Raw genomic sequence first — 13,461 nt, 5'->3', positions numbered from 1 at the left:
TATGCTTAAAGTGATAAAATATCTATCTTATTTTATTTTTTTTTTGTTTTATTTTTATTTATTTATTTATTTATTTTTTATTTATTTATTTATTTCTTTTTTTTTTTTATTTTTTTTTTATTTATTTATTTTTTTTTATTTATTTATTTATTTATTTTACTTATATATATTTATATATTTAAAGAAAAAGAAATTTACGCAATTTATTACCGCGAATTGCGCAACCAGTAAAGCTTATGCAAATGAGCCTTAAGGTTTTTGATTCGTTGTGAACCGGGCTTGAGCGGTTCGGTTATGAAGTTGTCTATCTCTGACTGAATATGTAGTTCACGTTTGTCAATGTTTACATACGTAAATTGTTTGTTTATGAAAAATAATTGGAAATATAATAATAATTAATTTATAAGGAGTTAGATGTGCAAAGTTTGGAAGAAAAAATAGAGCAAGTCCAAGTTGCTCTTTACACACTCCCTCCCCAAAAAGGAATTACGAATTAATTATTTTGACAATATATTATTCACAAAAATGAGAAAACAAATTTTTGGTAACTATTTCCGAGTTTAAAAAACAATTAAAACTGTATTTGTTTGATTATTATATCAATCTATGAAAGGTAAGATTTATATAATTTACTTTATCTCAAAATAATTTGAGTGTTTGTGGTCAAAGGAGGTTAGTATGTACAACTTTAGTTTTACCTCTTTTCATTTCGAGTTCAACGTTACTATTATCAAAACCTTAAATGACTTTAAATGGACCGGCATAATTCGCGTCTAATTTTTTCTTTACATGTAGCTTGTTTTTCAGATAATTTATCACCTAATGTTTTTACAAATAAATGATAAGTGAGTGGAACTTCCTGCTTTGAAAATTCAGAGGGGATGCGAGCCCTTTTTACCGAAAATGAGTTCGTGAGGTGTGAAACCTGTCGCTTCGTATTGTGCAATATTATAGGAAAACATTGCATAAGGTAACCATCTGTCCAAATTTGTTTTCTGACAATAATTTTTAAGATATTGTACTAAAACATGATGGTTCCTTTCTAGAGATCCTAGAGACTGCGCATGGAATGCTGTGGAACAATTTTCTTAATTTTTAAAATTTTACAAAATTCAGGATGAATTATTTTTGGACAGCCGAAACGAACAATAAATCGTTAAGACAAGGCTGAATTGATGATTGGACTGAAGGCCATGCAATTGAAAAGGGGTCTCGAAATTAGTTTTTCTGATTTAAGAGAAAAAAAAATTTTTTTTTTTTGTCTTTTAATTTAAATACCAAATTTTTTTTTTTTATATAAATTTACTTTTAAATCTTTTCCGCCCTCGAGAATTTTCGTGCTTGTTTCGCTATTAACAAAATCTTCATCACTTGAAATTCGTCGTTTTCTGTGAAGTCGTAATCCTCGTGTACGGCTGCACTCGCACCATGACCTGATGCAGACAACAATCTGCCATCAATGTCATTAAAATTGTGCAATTCTCGTGATTCTGAGGAGAAAGTACGTTATCACCAAAGACATCACAATCTTGAGAATTGCGTCTCCGTCCAAGTCGTTCTTGACCGTCAGGAGAAAGGGTAACTTCTGTTCTCTGACTCAGTCCGAGTACATACGCCCCGACAACCTCGTCATTAGCGAGAACATTAGTTGAGGAGGTACACAAGTTCTGTCTGTGCACCAACCTCGTCATTCGAGGAGACACACAAGTTCTGTCTGTGTGCCCATCTCGAACCAAACCAGGCTCAGAGAATGTATCTGAGACAAGGTCAATACAGGGTACATGCTGCGTTTCGAGCCTTCTTTATTCAAAGATACCCTCTCCACATGCACCCCCGGTTTGAGTGACAGGGATACCCCCAAGGAGTCCGGTCTTCACAATTAACATTTTGGTCATTAATATGTGACCTTTTCCTAACAAATTTTCTTTTGTCATTTCATTCTCTAGAATATGGAAGCAGTCAGTGTCGATCTCGTTATTATTTTCTGTACTTTGGGAGGTTAGGTTAGGATGCACAGGTGACAAGGTCACCTCGTGCACCGGGTTTGAATTTAATTCCAAAGGATCTACTTAGTCATTCATTCATTCATAAGTACAGAATTATCGATTGTCGACACTTCCTCCTCTGGCACATCCCAAGGATTACGTGACAAGGCATTCGTAATTTGAACACCTTTTTTATAAACAATTAAAAGTTGAAATTTACTCAACTGTGCACGCCATCGTAAAATTTTCGAGTTAGGTTTTTTTTTCATGTTCTGAAGCCATATAAAAAGTTTATGGTCAGTTTCGATTTTACATGAGCGACCAAACAAATGGGGTCTAAAATTCTCTACAGAAAAAGCATAGCGAGAACTTTGCCATTAAAATTTTGGCTTAAAACGCCTACAATGCCATATTGAGAAACGTCAGTGGATAAAATAAGATCCTTAGAAAAGTCAGGATATTAAAGCAAGGGTTCAGTACACAAAATGTCCCTTAATTTATTAAAAGCGTAGTAATGAGCTTCTTTAAAACCTGTTTTAAAAAACATTGAACGAATATGAACTATCAAATATTGGGATTTATTCAGCAATTGCTTGAAGAGCCCTAATATCATACGGCTTCTCGAAATTAACTCTTTGGGTTGAATTTGAATTGCAAAGGTTTGACTCTATATTCCGAGTTTTTGTTTCGTTTCTTTTATCTAAATTGCGGACGAAATTAGCAATTTCAATAATATCGTCCTCTTTAAACTTTGAAAAAATATCCTTAGATTGAGAAGGACCCTTTGACATAACAGAATTTGTTTTGTTATTATGAGTTCCAATACTGTCGATACTTAAAATAGAATCACGTTCATCAACATTATCATTATCTGAAATTTCAGCATCATACGTGCCGTCATCGATCACATTTTGATTTATGGGACTTTCCTCCCAACCTTTGTTATTTCCCATTTTGAAAAATTTGAAAATTATAAATTCAACAAAATTAAACTCAATTTGATAAATATTAGACAAATTTTTAAATTATTTTTAAAAATCAATTTGATTAATACAAATTCAAAAATTCATGAATTCGACAAAATTAAACTGGATTTGATAAATATTAGACAAATATTTAAAAATTATTATAAAAATCAATTTGATTAATATAAATTCAAATAATTCAAAATACTGTTTAACAATAAAAATGTCAATTAAATTAGATAATTCTATTATTATTAATACTTCTAATAAGCAAGAAAATTTATAAATTGAGTTAAAATTCGAAATAAATTATGTGATCGAATTTAGGCATTACAGTAAAACTTATAATTAATCAAACCTTTATTCCAGACCTTTATTCCACTGTTGAGGAATATTGTAGCACAACACTAATAAAATTTTTATTTTCGGAAATGACCTTTTTTTCTCTTTGAGAATTCACTCCCGCACAACACAACACAGGTTAAGCAGGTCAGGAACATGTAGATTGATCACCGCCAAGGAAGAAGAATCTCAGGATTTCTGAAGAATCGTTTTGTTGAATCCAGCAGCAATATTTTTTTTTTAGTGAAAGATTTGATATGGTTAAATATTTGTTTTTTCTATTTAATAATTACACCTTATTTATCAATTAACTGTATTTAATAGTGTAATTAATAGTTCATAAATAAAATAAACCATAAAATTGTCTATCTAGGAGCACTTTTATTCAGATATTAAAATAGAAATTCACTGATTATATGTCATTCTCCTTTTTGTGTAAAGAAAACAAAACAATAAATTTCAAAAATGAAAATTTAAATTTATAAAATTTCCAAATGTTTACAAGTTTATCGCAAACAAACACTTTAAAGGTCTTTAATGAAAAGAAGATTGTCAGCACTTGTTCGCAATAACTGAGTTCAAAAATGTCACTTCAAGATGCACTTTTAATTTTAAAGTTTCCGCAATCACATTAAATTTTGAATTTCCGTACCAAATCCCGGGCACGAGCCCCCAATTTATGTTACGAGCACAAATGTAAATTACTCGCGCAAACGCGATTACTGCTCGGTGATTCGTTGAGTTCAGAATTTGGTTAAATCCTTGATAGGAACCGGGAAATTTCAAATAATAAACGTGAATATTCCGTTAAAACGGAGGGAAAAAGCTCACAAGTAGAATAAATCATTCAATAATTAATAAAATTAATTATTGAAGGAAATCAGTCTTCTTGAGAGTAAACCCAAATATTTATTTACTAAAAGTTCAAGAATACAAGTTATGACTAAGGAAGCTTAGAAGCAACCTTTCTAGTCAATAGTCAACTTAAATCTCATCTGTAGTTACAGTCCAGCGGACTTGTTCTCCGCTGTTAGTCCATGTTGGAGGAAATGCGCATGTTCTAAATGACGCGCATCCCCCACTATACAGTAGTATAGTATAGTATAGTAGTATCCCCACTATATAGTAGATACATTTATGCACTTCACTAATACTAATACCGACTCATACGTCATACTTGTCGATGTTGATACATACACATTCATCATAACATTATGATTCCAAAAATTATCACATGATAATTATTTCAATATATATATACACATGCATACATTCTAATAATAATATTTATATTTATAATAATTATATTTACACCTGTACATGACACATACGTGTTACAAATATAGTAAATATTATATAGAATTATACATAGTTAATGGTCATGATAGTTATAACAAATTAATTGTTTAACTATAAAGCTTGAATGTAGTTTATTTACAAGTCTTAATTCATTATCAATTATATTATAATAATTGATTAGATGTTAGATTGATAGAAATAATCTAATATGCAAATTACAATTATTTATAAAAGTAGTGGAATAATTAACATTTCTAAAAAGTATTGAAAACTGGGTTTTTCCAGTACGTGATTTTATCCTGAGAAAAAGGATAAAATGTACGTTGGTCAACCGATGTGTTTTATGGTTTTACCTCCAAAGAGGGTCTACTTGAGAATTGAAAGACAGTTTTTTATGACATCTTTGGGGTTATCTCTCTTAGTTTATGGTTGACAATTGTGTTTGAGTTTTAAGGGTATATTGTCTTCAGAGTGACAATACACAAACTCATATTGCTGGAAATGTGTTTAAACCTTACTATTTTTTGTAGCGATATTTTCAAAGACACTGTGTCTGCGAAACATATGTATTTCATCTTTTGTTATATTTCGGCTATTGATAGAGAGATATTTGAAGAATACAATATTTTAGGAACATATTTACTAAATCGAACGCAGAAAGTTCTTCTCAATCTATGGACAGGATATTATTTTTTAAAATATAAAATTAATATTATATTTTCCCGCGACTTTTAATCGCATTTCGATTAATATCGAATCACGATTCGAGCGAGATAATAGTCGCTCGTTACATGAAAGTACAGCCAGCGCCACGGAGGTCGCCGTTCAACATTTGAAGCTGAGTCCAGAATGAGAGAGTCTGTGCACCGATGTTCATAGCTATAGGTATACTACAGCATGCTTTAGTATATCTATAGATATGAACATCGGTGCGCACCCTCTCTCATTCTGGACTCAGCTTGACGGAATGAGTTAAGTTTTAGTTTTTAGGTTAGCTGTCAAACGAGATAAACACAATTTACTTTATTTCGTTTTCGTCTCACATTTAATTTCCACTGTAAATTTGTGTAAATCGTATACATATAAATATTTTATAACAATTTTATAAATATGAGTGGCAAAAATCAATTACCGGATCTTGATAAAATATTTCGCGAAGAAGATGATGATGGATTTTTACCTTCCGGAAGGTAATTTTTATTAATAATTTTAATAAATCATTTAACGTACCTATTGTATTTAAATACTTTTAATTAGATTTTTGCTTTATTATTTGAAAGATAATAAACAAATTTGAATTGACATAACCTATAAGATTATTTTTTAAAGTTTACAAACGTTTTTAACCGTTTTAAACCTTTTAAACAAGCAAAACGTAAAAATTATTGTACTTAGTTCCAGATTGGCTTCAATATTTGGTATGAACACAAATAATGTAAATACTCAGCCGCAAATTTTTCCAACAAAACAAAAAAATGTTACTCAAGAATCGAAAACCGAAGTTGTTATTGCAAAAGCTGTACACGCTTATAAATTGTAAGTATATAATAATTTTTTACTGTACGATAGAAATTTTATTTATAATTATTATAATTTATTAATATTATTATTTATTTTTATTTATTTTACCTAATTTTTGAAAAACTGCAAGTGAAACGTTAATATTTCTAAATAATTCATCAATATTTATTATGAATAGACAGGACGGAAATTATACATCGATAGGAAAACTTGGCCTCGCTCTACGTGGGAAATGTTTCCACAAAATCGTATCAATTAATACTCTATCAAAGTAAACAAGAGCACATATCCATTGTTTCGATAAATCCCGATTTCTCCTACATTGTGCAGGCAAATAATTATTCTACATATTATGATAATCGAAAGGAAAATTGGTCAATACTTTTTGAAACCAGTAAAGAATGCATCGAGTTTGCAAGAGAAATTGGCGTCTCACGATATCTTTCACGTCGTGAAAAGACGAATAATTCTTTAATTTATCAGGATTTAAATGCAGTGAACGAAAAGGGAGAGAAGGCAAAAGAGGGGGATGAAATTTCCCTAAAATACATTATTACCACAGAAATAATTCAACCATTAAAAAATAATTCAACCGCGGAATTGTCAATGACAGTGGAAATTTCCACCGATGATAATTGGGAAAGAATATTGTTGGGAACGATGAAAAATTTGAGACGAATGCTAATATTACCGCCGAGTAAGCAGGTAATTATTAAATTTTTATAATTTTTTTTTACTCTTCAAGGATTGGCACAGGTCAGGGAAAAGTCAAAAAAATTCAACTTTTAGAATTCATAAGAAAATTCTAAATTTCTGAAAAAATAAATTTCTTCTATTTCTGACAATAATTTATTTTAAATAACTTAATTCTATTTAAAAAAAACTGCCATAAAATTATTACTTATAAATCATTTTAATGAAATATTTTTTTGACAAATTTTAATTTCAATTCTGTTTGAAATTAGTTTCAATTTTAAAAATTTTAATATACAATTCTTCGAAAGAATTCAACTATCTCAATGAATATTAAAATTCTTTACAGAAATTAAATTATTTTCAAAAAAAAATTCTCGTCAACATTTTAATTATTTTTATAAATAGCAAAAATTCTTCACCAAAATTCAATTATATTCAGGAATTTTTATAAAATTCATTGTAAATTTCAATTATTTTCATAAATAAAAATATTCAACTCAAGAATTCAATTATTTTCAAAATTAAAAAAATTCTTCGCAGAAATTCAATTATTTTAGAAAAAAAACTAAATAAAGATTTTCGTCAACATTCCCAATTATCTTTATAAATAAAAAGAAAAATACAATTATTTTCAGGAATTGCAAAATTTCAATTATTTTCAAAAATTTTAATAAAATTCATTGCAAAATTTCAATTGTTTTTAAAAATTAAATTTGCAGGATTCATAATAAATTTTATTTCACTTTTTAATATTTATGTATTTAATTAATTATTAAAAATCATGGATTTATAGAAGAATTTTAGTTAACAACACTAAAAAAATTGTATTTTAGAGAAATTACAAATGTTTGCAAAAATTCAAAAAAAAAATTCTAGTCAAAATTTCAATTATCTTTAAAAATAATAAAATTCTTCTCCAAATTTCAATTATTTTCATAAATAATAAACATTTCACAGGAATTCAACTATTTACAAATTTTTTCTCAATAATTCAATTATTTTCATAAAAATAATAAAATTTTTTTACAAAGATTCAATTATTTTCATGAATAATAAAACTCATCATAGAATGATGATGAATTTTTCTAATAAAAATTGTTTTAAAAATAAATTTTAGATAAAACTTCAGATGAAAAATTAAAAATAATTGATAATTGTTCATTTATTTCTTTCGAAGAATTTTAATAAAATTTTTTTAATTAATTACATTTGTCGAAGAATTCACTTAAAATTGTATTAAAAATAATTGAAAACCTGAGAAGAATAAATTTTATTATTTAGTAAAATTAAAGTCTTGCAACGAACTTTTATTATATTTTTTAAAAATAATTGAAATCCTGTGAAGAATTTTTTTATTTATGAAAATAATTGAATTATTCAATCCTTCTTTATTACATTTTTTTTTTAAATAATTGAATTCTTTTGAGAAATTTTATTAAAATAGTAGATTTTGAAAATATTTTAATTTCATCGAAGAATTTCATTATTTGTGAAATGTACTTGAATTTTTGCAAAAAATGTTTGAAAATAATTACATTTTTCGAGAAATTAATTTAAAATTGTATTAAAAATAATTGTTAAATTGTAGGAAACATTTTATTATATTTATTTATGAAAATAATTGAATTCTTACAACGAATTTTATTACATTTTTTAAAATAATTGAAATGATGTGAAAAATTGTATTACTTCTAAAAATTATTGAATTCTTGCGAAGGATTTTATTAAAAGTTTTGTAAATAATTTAATTTTTTTTTTTTTGAAAAATTTTATAGAAATTTAAATTGTTGAAAAAAAGGAAAATATCAATTAATGAGCAATTTTTAAAAATAATTGAATTTTGTAAAGTTTTCAAATTAAAATTTTTGAAAATCGGAATTTTACATACTTTTAATTAAAAATTCAAAGCAACTAATTTTTTCGAAAAGCTTAATCAAAATTTTTTATAATTATTTCAAGTTTTTATTTTCTAATTGAATTGTAAACAAATAATAAATTTGGAAAATTTCAAGAAGAATTTTATGTAGTTAAAAATTGCACAAAATAATAATTGAATTGGAATTATTAAAATATTGGTGTTTTTCAATAATTTTACAATTAAAGAAATTCGTAAATAAATTGTAATAGAAAATTTTTGTTGAGTTTCTAATAATTTTTAGAGTGAATCAGAATATTCTTTAGGGTCAGGGAAAATGAAAATTAAATTTTTATGGCAACCCCGTCTTCCCATAATTACATTTTTTCCATTATAATTTTTAGATTAGTCTCGGTCCTGGATTTCCCAAGGAAAGAGACATCGTTCTCAAAATAGAAATAATAAATATTCAGAGGGCAAAGGAAATGAAAATTCCCGAAGCAGAAAGTTCAATTTCGTCAAGTAAGGCTTCGATAATATCGAGAATGGCAAAAATGGGACAATCTATTCTTCCAAAAATTTCCATATCGACGACTACCGATTCAGATGACACTCAGGTTTATATATTTTCATTAAATTTAATTATTAAAATCACAGCTTTTTTCAAATTACTTTTTTCAAAATTTCTAAATGTAAATTAAATTTAAAAATAAATCATTTTTGTCAATTTTTAGGATGAGATAAAAAAAGAACGAACAATACGACACAGAAAGGTGAGATGAGAAGAATTTTCTCAAAACAGAAAAAATAGAAACACTAAATTTCAAAAGACGTGAATTAAAAATAAAAATATCAGTAATTATGATTAATAAATATTAATTGTGATTTTTAAACTAAAAAATTTATTAAAAATTTATTGTTAGGGAGAATTGCCAGAGACAAGTCCATCGAAAAAGCAATTTCAATCTAGTCACGAAATTACAGAAACTGGTAATCTTCACAAAGTTATTAAATCAAAAGTGACTTCATCGGTTCCTAATGTACAATCGTCATTGTATCCAGTCGTTTACACTCCACAATGGTCACCAACTCAAGTGCAGATAAAATTGAAAACAAATTAAAATATTAAATTAAATTAAATTAAATGGAAAATTAAATCAAAATTCAAAAACTAAATTAAAATTTGAATTTTTTAAATCAAAAATGTTAAATTAATTTCAATGATTTCTAGTCACAATATATGACGGTTGACGGTCAAACTTTTCCCATGGCACAACAATTCGTCACTCAAACAATGCCTGGAACATTAGATCCAAGTTTGAATATATTTTTAACTGAGTCAAGAACACAAAATGCCGAGATTCGAATGGGAATGTCAAAAATATCCGACAATATTCAACGATTATTGGATAAAGTAATTTTATTTTCAAAAATACCATTTTATTAATTAGTAAATCAATACCAATTCTCAACTTCATTGATTTTAGTTTCACGTCTTGGAACTTCAAAACGCTTCGTCACCGAGCAATGATAAAACAATGGAAAACACGTTGAAAATGATTCTCTCATTGAATTCACCAGAAACGAAAAATAATTCAATTATTACTTCTGGTAAACTTGAGGAAAGTAATAAAAGTCAATTGAATCAATTGCAAGAGAATATTTTAACCAAAGAAGAGGAACTGAAGACAATAAGAGGTATTTAGGAAAATATTGGATAGTGCTAATAATAATAATAATAATAATAATAATAATAATAATAATAATAATAATAATAATAATAATAATAATAATAATAATAATAATAATAATAATAATAATAATAATAATAATAATTTTAATAATAATTAATAATACCTAGGAATTAATAATAATATTGTAAAATTATTTTCAGAAATATCAAATAATGCCAACCAGGAAATAACGAAACTGAAAGAAGAAAAAAATAGTTTAGATCAAGTGAATCTGGAACTAAAGGAGAAAATATTAAGTTTAGAAACGAATCTATCAACGAAGAAACAAGAGTTCGATAATTTAAATACACTTCATGAAGCTGCCAGGGAAAATTTGAATGATTCTCAAAAGAGAAATTCCAATCTAGAGAGGGAAATTTTACAACTTCAATCTAATTGCAAATCTTTAGAAATTGCTGCAAGTACAAATCAAATGAAATCCACTTCTGTAAGTTTTCTCATTTTATTTTAAGAAAATAAAAATAAACACTATTAATTTACAATTACGTTTTTCTTTTCAGAAAAGTGATAAAAATAAAGAAGTGAAATTGATCATGAATAATACGTACCACACATTACTGTCAAAATTCATAGAAGACAATTATTCAACTAGTTTTATAAAAGAAACGATTGCTAACACGTTGAGGGTAAGAAATATTCAAAATACGTATAGAAAATTAATATTTTCATTGCCATTATTTTCAATTGACATTATTTTCATTTGCCACTATTTTTAATTGACATTATTTTCAATTGACATTATATTTATTTAACTTTTTTAATTTGACTTTTTAATTGACATTATTTTCAATTACCATTATTTTTATTTGCCATTAATTTTCAATTACCATTATTTTCATTTTCTAAACAATTCAATTATTTTTTTAAATATTAAAATCTTTACAAAAATTCAATTATTTTCAAAACATTTTTAATTGAATTCCTTGAAAGAATTCAATTTTTAAAACAAATTTCAACACATTTCGAAAAAATTCAATTTTTTTCTAAAATTTTAATAAATCCTTAGAAAAAATTCAATTATTTTTATAAATAGTAAAATTCTTGGCAAGAATTCAATTAATTTTATAAATATTAAAATTCTATATAACAATTAAATCACTTTCAAGGCAATTTATAAATATATATTCGTCAAAAAAATTGAAGGAATTCAATTATTTTGAAAAAATAATAAAATTCTTGTGATGAATATTCAATTATTTTCGAAACAACTTTAATTGAATTTCTCGAAAAAATTTCATTATTTTTGCAAAGATTTTACAATTTATAAAAATAATTAATTTGTTTCAAAGGATTTATTAAAATTTTAGAAAATAATTGAATTTTTCTTTAAAATATTAATAAAATTCTTTTTAAAAATTGAATACATTTATAAAATTAATTTTATTAATATTGTATTAAAAACGATTAAATATTACAATTTCAGAAAATATAAAATTTCCATAAAATTCAATTTCAACAAGAATTTAAAATTCTCTAAAAATAATTCAATTATTCTCAAAATATTTTTAAAAAATTCGATATAGAAATTAAATTATTTTCAAGGCAATTTTTAAATATATTCGTCAAAAAAAAAATTGAAAGAATTCAATTATTATCAAAAAATAATAAAATTCTTGTGATGAATATTCAATTATTTTGAATATACTTAATTTTAAGTAAAATTCTTAAAAGAAATTTAATAATTTTTGAAACAACTTTAATTGAATTTCTCGAAAAAATTTCATTATTTTCAAATATTTCTATAAAATTCTTCATAACAATTTATTCATTTCTTTAAATTTTAATAAATTCTTTGAAACATTTCAATTATATTTTTATAAATAGTACAATTCTTTGCAGAAATTCAATTCTTTTCAAAACAATTTTAATAGAATTCCTCGAAAAAATTTAAATTTTCAAATATTAACAAAAAATTAATTTATTTTCTAAAATTTTAATAAATTCTTCGAAACATTTCAATTATTTTTATAAATAGTATAATTCTTTGCAGAAATCCAATTATTTTCAATACAATTTTAATAAAATTCTTCTTCATAAAATCCAATTGCTATTTTAATTAATTAAATTAATTTTTAATTTTCAATTAAAATTATTAAAAAAGCTTCATTAGTTTAAAAAAAATTCAAAGAAATTCTTCAAAAGAATTCAATTAGTTTTTTTTAAATTTTAATAAAATTCTCTGCGAAAATTTAGTTATTTTTCTAAATAATAAAATTCACTGCGAGAATTCAGTTATTTTTCTGAATAATAAAATTCTTTGAAATAATTTTTAATTATCAAATTTTTTGATAAAATTCTTTGCAACAATTCGATGATTTTCAATGCATTAATTTTAAAATTGAAAATATTTGAAAAGAAAAATTATAAAAAAGTTTAGAAAGAAAAAAGTAAAGAATTAATTTATTAATATTATTATTAATTATTATTTAATTAATAATAATTTTAATAAAATTTATAATTTTTTAAAAACAGGACATAACTTTAAAAGTACTGAATAGCGATGAATGTGAGGAAGAATCGAGTGATAAAAAGAAAATGCATGAGAAAAATAGTCAATTACAGGAAACAGAGAGATTATCATCATCATCATCATCTTTAAAAGAAGACAACGAAGACACGAAAAACGATTTCAAATTAAATTCCGAGACGAATTTGAATAATTTTATTCAGGTAATTATTTGTTAAATAATTTTTTTCATTTTCATTGTATTCTAATACATTTCTATCAGATTTCTATATTGTAGATTGCTCCGGAATTTGAAAATGTACCACCGCCAATTCCACCACTGGATTCTAGTAATGAAGCCGATTTGAGCGATTTTTAACGTTGATATATGAGAAAATCGAGAAAAAAATTAATAAAAGAAGCTTTATATGTGATTTGTATAATTGAATAATAAACAAAATGTTTATATTCTTCTAAACACGAAACATAAACAATTTTTATTCTCAAAAAATAATCACGCACAAAATGTTCTTTAAGTAATTGAAAAATAAAATTAACTTAATATGAAAAATTCGAAATGCATTCGAAAGACAAAAAA

General features: G+C 25.1%; 1 pseudogene; it reads left to right on the top strand.

The window, feature by feature from the left end:
- Positions 1 to 5,520: 5,520 nt before the first annotated feature.
- On the top strand, positions 5,521 to 13,290 carry LOC122505323 (annotated as a pseudogene).
- Positions 13,291 to 13,461: the final 171 nt, after the last annotated feature.

This window comes from Leptopilina heterotoma, unplaced genomic scaffold (genome assembly GCF_015476425.1).
Source record: "Leptopilina heterotoma isolate Lh14 unplaced genomic scaffold, ASM1547642v1 Lhet_353, whole genome shotgun sequence".
NCBI lineage: Eukaryota > Metazoa > Arthropoda > Insecta > Hymenoptera > Figitidae > Leptopilina > Leptopilina heterotoma.
Note: the sequence above shows the minus strand (reverse complement) of the source record. Positions and strands in the feature narration are given on the sequence as shown.